Below are 8229 nucleotides of genomic sequence, written 5' to 3'. Positions count from 1 at the left end.
AATTTGAAATAAGACATTTATGATGGGTAATTTTATGTGTCAACTTGACTGGGTTAAGGAATGCCTTGATAGCTGGTAAAGCATTATTTCTGGCTGTGTCAGTGAAAGTGTTTCTGGAAGACATTAGCATTTGATTTAGTAGACCAAGTAAAGAAATCTACCCTCACTTATGTGGGTAGGGATCATTCAATTGTTGAGTGCCCCAGAGGAACAAAAGAGGTGAAGGATGAGTGAATTCTGTCTCTCGAACTCTCTGTGCTTGAAGTGAGATGTCAATCTTTTCCTGCCCTTGGACATCGGAGCTCCTTGTTCTCAGTCTTTGGGACTTGGATTGAATCGCACCACAGGCTTTCCTCATTCTCCATCTTGAGATGGCAGACTGTGGGACATCTTAATCTCCATAACTATGTGAGGCAATTTCTACAATAAATCTTCTCTTGTATATACATCTGTGTATGTCCTATTGGTTCTGTTGCTCTGGAGAATCCTGACTAATGCAACTCTGGAATATCAATGTGACAAGGTCTGACTGAGGAATGAAATGATGGTTAGTGTACGTAGAGAATGAAGAGAACTGTGTTTATGATTGAAATTAGAAAAGCAATGAGTGGCGCAACCATATAGATGCTTGAAATAATACTAAATATTTTTTATTTTATTGTGACAAGGGATGTAATTGAAAAATTTTGAGCAAGGAAATAACATAGTCATATCTCAAATTCAGAAAGATTCTACTCTGTATGTAGAATGAGGAGTTAATTGGAGTGAGTAAACAGACTAATGGGGGAATTGAGTATGGAGTATAATGGATCCTTTTGTAAAATCTCAGCTTTTTTGTAAATCTAAATCTACTTTAAAATAAAAAGTATATTTAAAAATGTGACCACTAAAAAAAAGTTAGCATTGCAAATTGATTCTAGCCCCAATACATTTCAAATACATTATTTGCCTTTATCTTTCCTCTCTCCCACAATAGTGTGAGAAACCTTTAATTCATCCACTCATTGCTCACCTGTGTTGATCTCTCATCCTCAAAAGAATTCTCCAAAACTGAGTTCATTTAGATTACCAAAGAGGTTGAGAGGAAGATGTAAGAGATTGATTAGTGAAAGACCTATGCAGAAAAAGCGGCAAGAGACATAAAAGGTAAGGAGAGCTTTCAATGATGCTACCCTGACCCCTGTGAAAGATAAAGAGAATGGAGAAGGTTTGGGTAAGAATATTCTCAGACTACTGCACAATTCTACGAAAGCTGCAGCCAGGATAGTGGAGTCCACAAATCATTCTTCAGAGGAGTCAGACATCTCCCAGAAATGAACCTGCACTAGTATCCCATCGAGCCCAGGTGATTAGCTGGGAGCAGCTCACAGGAAGCATGGTCTCAGTGCCAACAAGGTGCTTTCCCGTGATTTTGCATCCATGCATAGTCTCCCTCTCCACCACTGGGGTTAAATTATTCATGCATCTGTGATGCAAGCCCTGGGATAACCCAGGGGAGAGGCTGGCCGAATTCAATCCATTCCTGGTTGCTCAGTGTCTCCCTCTGTCATGCATGCTCTCAGATGGAAACAAGGATCCCTAAATGTTGTGTGGATTTCCATAGTTCAACCAAAAGTCTTCCCTAGACTTCTGAGTTCTCCCAATACAGAGAATTTCCCCTCACCTGATTTTCAGGGCTGTCCCAAGGGATGCCACGGAGTGGCAGCAGTCCATTTCAGCCCCCACTAATATATCAAGCCAACCCATCCCTGAACCAAATCCAGATTTTTCTTTTTTCTTTCAACAATAGCTGATTGTAGGAAAACCATAACAATAGGTGTGATTTTACTGAGAGGCATTGGAAAAATAGATAGGGGACATGTGTCTGAACCACTTATTCTGTAACTTATTTATGCTCTTCAAGTTTGCTCCAATACCCAAAGATCCATTTCACTCATGTTCTCCCTGTTCCATTGATATATATTAGCCAGGCCCTGCAGGTTTTTTGGTGACTGATTCTGAATATGCCATTTTCATTATATGGTGGATTGCTGACATGGCTGTCTGATATTGTGATTTAGGGATTGACAATAATCTAGCACCAGTTAATGCACAGTCAACTTGTTGTACCAAAGTCAGGAACTCAATCTCTACTTTTCATGCAAGAGAATAAAAGTGGTGATTTTTGAACGATGAGCAGATGTCTAATGCAGCCAAATGACCTTGTTCTGGAACCCTCAGCGACTGAGCTGTGACTCTTCTATTGGGATTTGTTAGAACCTCCATATTATCATCGTCTGCCACCATTATTTCTATTGTCATATGATCTGCAAGACCAACTGGCTGAAGTGGCAAGGCCACTTACTACAGAGTTATTTCTTGCTTTGGGCCTACTCAAAATTGGCCATTTTCCAAGTCACTTGATTAATGCCAGAGCAATATTTGCTATATGCAAAATCCAAAGAGGCCTACCAACAAGTGTTCTGGCAAGGTGCAATAATATATCCTGTAACTTGTGGAGAATATTTTGATGTGCCCAAGAGCAGTGGGCTTTTAAATCATTACTGATGCTGAGTTCCCCTAAATCTTGGTATTTTATAATATTGCACAGGAGGCATTCATAGGTCTAATAGGGGCAACCAAGACAACTTGCTATCATTGTTCCCAGATCTAATTTACATGGTTCATGCATTTTTTAAGATAAATAACAACAAACTAAGTGCAGAAACAGAATTAATCTGTTATAGTAAAGGCACCACATCTGGAAAAGCTGCAATAATTGGTAGCACACAATTAAGTTCACAGTAGTTCTTTGGCAGCCACTATAATCCACATGATTATTGTAGGGTCAGACTGGTGAATTATAAAGGCTTGTGATTGGGAGCATCTTCCCCCAATTATTTAAATTTTTAAGAGTGACATTAATCTCTGTAATTTCACCTAAATTGTAATGTTGCTTCGGATTTTCTACCTTAGGCAGAGATGGAGAAGTTTCAGGAGCTTCCATTTGATGTTTTCTACCATAATGACTCTTCCTCATGACGGGGAACTAACTTGGGGGTTCAACCAGCAGTTAAGTATATACATCTTGATTATGTCCTGAGGCCAGTGAAGGAGTGCAATGTGGGGCTGTGGGCTAATTACTGAGAAATGGATTTGAGTAGCTCCATCTTTCATTTGGCTTCTATATGTCCCTATACTTAGTGAGGTGCTATGATATTATTTCTGTTCTGTTATCTTTGTCAGTTTTGCCCTTTATGTAAAAACCCTTGAGAATGCGAGACCTTATTTTCCCCCAATTAATAGTTATTCTGCTAAATGGTTGTGGGTGCCTTAAGAGAATGGAAACACTATCATAGATAGTTTCTGTGATGTTTTAGTGATCTTCCTCAATGGGACTTAGCCTTCTGTTTAACTCATGTTCTCTCGTCCTGAGAAGTGGAAACTGAATGAGAGCCCGTAGTTTTCTTTTGAGGCAGCTGAAAGCAGACTTGGGTTCATTAGCTCTTGAACAGTTTTCGTTATACAGATTAAGCAATACTCTCACTGGCAGTTTATTTACCTAATCCCGAGAAACTCATGGCCTATTAGTCGTCCTCCATAGATTGCTGTGAGTCATTCCAGCTTTCCTACTTGTTGCAGTAATTGTATACATCTTGTCTCTGACAGTTAACTGCTGCTATCAGGCTTCTGTTTTCTGAAATCTTATTATCACTATTAACACTTAGAAGCCTTGTTGCATAACAACTTCTCTCATTATCAACCCTGGTCTACAAAGGACAGAAAATACTACTTTTTATAATGATGCCAGGAGCTCTATCATTAGCACACTGCTTATTGCTACAGAGAAACAAGTATTTCCTGGGCCTTCCAAAGGAACAGAGTTAAACAATAGGTCCTCTAGACTTATGAAATAAATCTCTGCTAGCATGGGAGCAGAGGTCAAACTGAGATTTGACCTCATCCTCGATACCGTGCCCAGGCATATTTTGCATTTCTACTTCATTTACTGCAGATCATTCTCTGTGTCTGCTTGGTTTTTGTTTTTTCATCTAAGAATCAAGAAATTATCCAAGCATCTTATTAAGACCAGCACAAGGATGTTAAATCTTATGTTACAAATGGCTGATCCATATTAGTAAATTTCTCATATTTAGACATATTTGCCTCACCTGTTCACTCCAGTAACCCAAGATCTATTTCCAGGCATATTTTCCCTATCCTATATGCCTACGTTAACTTGAACTTGTAGTTCTTTTGGTGGCTGATAACCTTACTCCTGAAACATGTAATGATTGCTGAGTCAGGCCATATTGAGATTTGATTCTATCTATTGACCTAGAAGGTCTTACAGAATATGAAGGCAAACATTGAAGAGGGTAAGTATCATTGAAGCATCCACCTCAGTTGAGGTTTCTGCATATTGTCAAGGCATGTAAGAGAGTTTAGAGATCAAGTTTCTCAAGTGTGTCCAACTAAACGTCCCCATCCCAGATGTCAAGGTCTAACAGGGGCTGTCAGAGCTGTGTCTTTAGTGAAGGAGAATTTTCAGAGCTTTGAAGAAGCCTCTTTTGCAACTCTGCTCTCTGAAATCAGGCTTTGTGAACTATTTCAGTCAATACGATATAGTATTTTTAAATTCTCTCATAGAGCACTTATGGCTTTCACAGAACTTCACATTTTCGCATAATTTACTGATTTGATGGTTGGCTTCTGCCTGTCATTTTATTCCTTGAGTACATCAATGGCACTTAAAAATCAACTACCCTATGGTAGCATCTTCACAACTAACATTTGCATCATTTTCTCAAATGCAAGAAAGTTTACATATGTCAACACAACTCTTTTCACCTGTATCCCATGCTAATTTCATATATGCAGGAGCCTTAACGATTGTAATCCTACAGCATGTCAGCACTTGTAAACACAGCACTTGCCACTAGAATGTGGTTTTGTTATCATCTTGCTGGCGAGTAATTCAATTCCATAATCTCCTCATGGGTATTTACTTCTTTGACCAATTTCCTGCACCAAATTAGTATGGGTGCTCCCAGAAGCAGACTCTAAGTCAGGTATTCAAGTCCAGGTTCTTTATTTGGATGGTACAGAAAAAAATTAGTAGAAGAGTAGAGAAGGCAAGGCAGCCAAAACAGATGAGATGTTATTAAACCAGCTATCACAGTTGCTGATGAGCTTAATCTTGGGGTGGGGGTAGGGGCTGACAATTATTACTATTATTATTACTATCAAATAAGATAAAACATAAAAATAATCAGCATATCTAGTAAGACAGATCTGAAAAATTTAAAATATTTTATTAGTACATTTAGAACAAAACATGAGCCCCAAAATATTGAATTATCATCTTTTATTTTGTGAAAACTGTTATAATGCTTAGCTGTGCTTTATAAAATGGAGCTTTATAAAGTTACTCTCAGCTGACTGTGAAATTAATTCCAAGGTTTAACAAATCTGAATGATAATAGCTCGTATTAAAGAATATCTATGACCCTCTGGTCTGGCTCAGTAGAAAGAGGTTGGCATGTAGGAGGTAACCATATTTGCTAGTTTAATCATATTAGCTTTGTTTCAGAAAGCATTAAAATTATTCAACTCATGAGTGTGTGTTTGCATTTGTTTGCTAATATGTGTTAATATAAAATAATTTTGAATAATATTTTATTGTAAACACATTAATTTGTTAAAGAGAATAATATTTATGTAATAGTATGTTGAGTATATTATGACTGTTATATTTTGATAAACGTCCCAGGTTCTCTAATACTGAAATCCATTTCCTACTAGACCAGTATATGGCCTCTTGTTCTGTGCTTTCTCTTTCTCTCTCACTTATTCTCTTTCTCTCTCTTTTTCACTCTCTCCTTCTAGTTTAGTTTACTTGCCCTCTCACATACATACAAAGAAAAAAAAAAAAGAATTGCAAGATAAAATTATAATTCTCTGGAAAATTACATCCATGACTGGAGCAAAAGTACAAATAATTATTTGTATGCATTTGTTATATTATAAAAAGAACATATTTGCCTTCCTAAAATAATGGTTATTCCTTTTGCTCATATTTGCATTTTCAATTTCTTAAGAAATTTTAATCTAGTGGTAGAACTTACGATTATTTTTAACATATTATCAAATACTATTTTACATCTCTACATCTCCATCGTTTTATCATACTTCCTTCCATCCATCACATCTTAAGGAAAGCACATATGCTTAGTTATGAGAAATTAAGGGTAAGTAAGCTATACTTAGTCATAAGAAGTTACTTGTAAGAAGTGCCTTTTTTTGGCATACTTAATATATTACAAATGCATCTTTTTTTTCTGTGTTAGAAATAAATACAAAGCTGATAAGCCCACTCCATTGCTTTAAAACTTTTAATGGCTCCCCAGTGCTCTAAGAATTGGTTCTAAAATCCTTAACATGACCTACACTACCTGGTATAATGTTGCACCAGCTTACTGCAGCCTCACCTCCAGCCACTCACTATGATTCTGTTTCACTGGGTCCTAAGTGGTCTTTTAAAAAGCAAAATAAATTTAGTTTGGAAGGCTTTAAAGCCTTTCCAAAACATATAAAAAAGAAAATCCAAACTTCTTGGCATGAATTTAAATACCATATGTGTTCAGTCGTCTGTCGAATTCTCCATACTTTCTGCTCCACATTTTCTCCCATTTGCTCTGTGACAATCACACACAACTTCTCCCAGTTTCTCAAACCAGTTCAGCTTCTGTCGCCACAGGGCCTTTGCATTTCTAGTTCTAGCCCCTCAAGCTCTTGGCGTGGATTCTTCTCAAAAGTCTAATGGAACTCAAAAGTCACTTGTTCGGAGAAAACTTCATTGATCACTCTATTTACTGTGGAATTCCGTTAACATGCTTTTATTTCCTTCCTAGAAAATAATACTGGGAATAATATTTGTGTGTTATGTGTGTACATGTGAGTGTGTGCATGTGCATACACGTGTGAGTATATGTGTACACACATACAGGTAAGCTCCGTGAGGGCATAAGAGTATGCATTCTGTCTATATTGTTCACTATTATATAGCCCAGGCCTAGCAGAGAAAGGTACTTAATATAATATTGAGTGGATAAAAGAATTAAAATTATGGATGTATTCAGATGCTTCTCTCTATGCATCACACCATCTGTTGTATCACCATATATTGAGATTCATTAAAGCATGATTCTCAAAATATTAAAATTGTCATAAATTGAGGGTTTATATTTCATATTTCTGATTAAATGCAAGCTAAATTATTTTGATTTTAAATCAATAAAGAGCTTTATAGAGTCACAAAATTAATTCAAATTTTAAATTGTATAATCAGAATTAGTACAACTGAAAGTTTATTTATTCGAATCCATTTATTATTACTCAGTTGTTTACAGGAAGAGAAAAATGTATTTTGAGCATAAAATGATTATTCATTAATTTGTAAAGTTAGTCAAATAGATTTTATTATAAGAAAAAAATTCTTGTTAATAAGGGATGGATGACTCTTTTGACGACGAACATCAAAATACCCAGTCAAGAGAACAGATGGTTCAATTAACAGAAAGAAAACCCCATACTTCCTTTATTAAATGCAGTTTCAAACTACTAATGTGAATTTTGCGCTAATTCAGAAAAAGTTATATCCATCCTAAGATTGGAATAAATTGGCAAGATAAGCATTCAGAAGTCTTATGCAGACTTTAGAAGGCCACATCTGTTGGTGCTCTCATGATCTTATTTAGAAAGATTATCTTGCAACAGATGTTCATGTGTATTTCTGGAAAATAAAACACTGCAATAGCATAATGTGTACTTATATCAAAAATTTAGGCCAGAGAAATGTGTAATAGATTGCTTATATGTCTGAAATGTCAATACGATGTGCTACTATCACCAAATATTTTAGAATGTAGTTCCTACAAATAAGTTTATTTTCTACATAACTACAATGCAAGTGTCAAAATCAAGACATTATTAACATATCACTACCATCTAATCCTCAGATATAAGTCAGATTTTGCCAACTTTCCTAACAATGGATTCTAAAAGAGAATGTTCCAGATTAGAATCACATGTTGCTTTTATTTATCATTTGTATTTAGTTTTCTTCAACCTAAAAAAAATTTCTGTCTTTATTTGACTTTTATGACCTTGACACTTTGAAGATTATAGGAGAGTTATTTTTAGAAAGTCTTTCTATTTGGTTTGTCTTGTGTTTCCTCATGATTGCTT

This window comes from Equus asinus, chromosome 3, assembly GCF_041296235.1.
Source record: "Equus asinus isolate D_3611 breed Donkey chromosome 3, EquAss-T2T_v2, whole genome shotgun sequence".
NCBI lineage: Eukaryota > Metazoa > Chordata > Mammalia > Perissodactyla > Equidae > Equus > Equus asinus.
Note: the sequence above shows the minus strand (reverse complement) of the source record.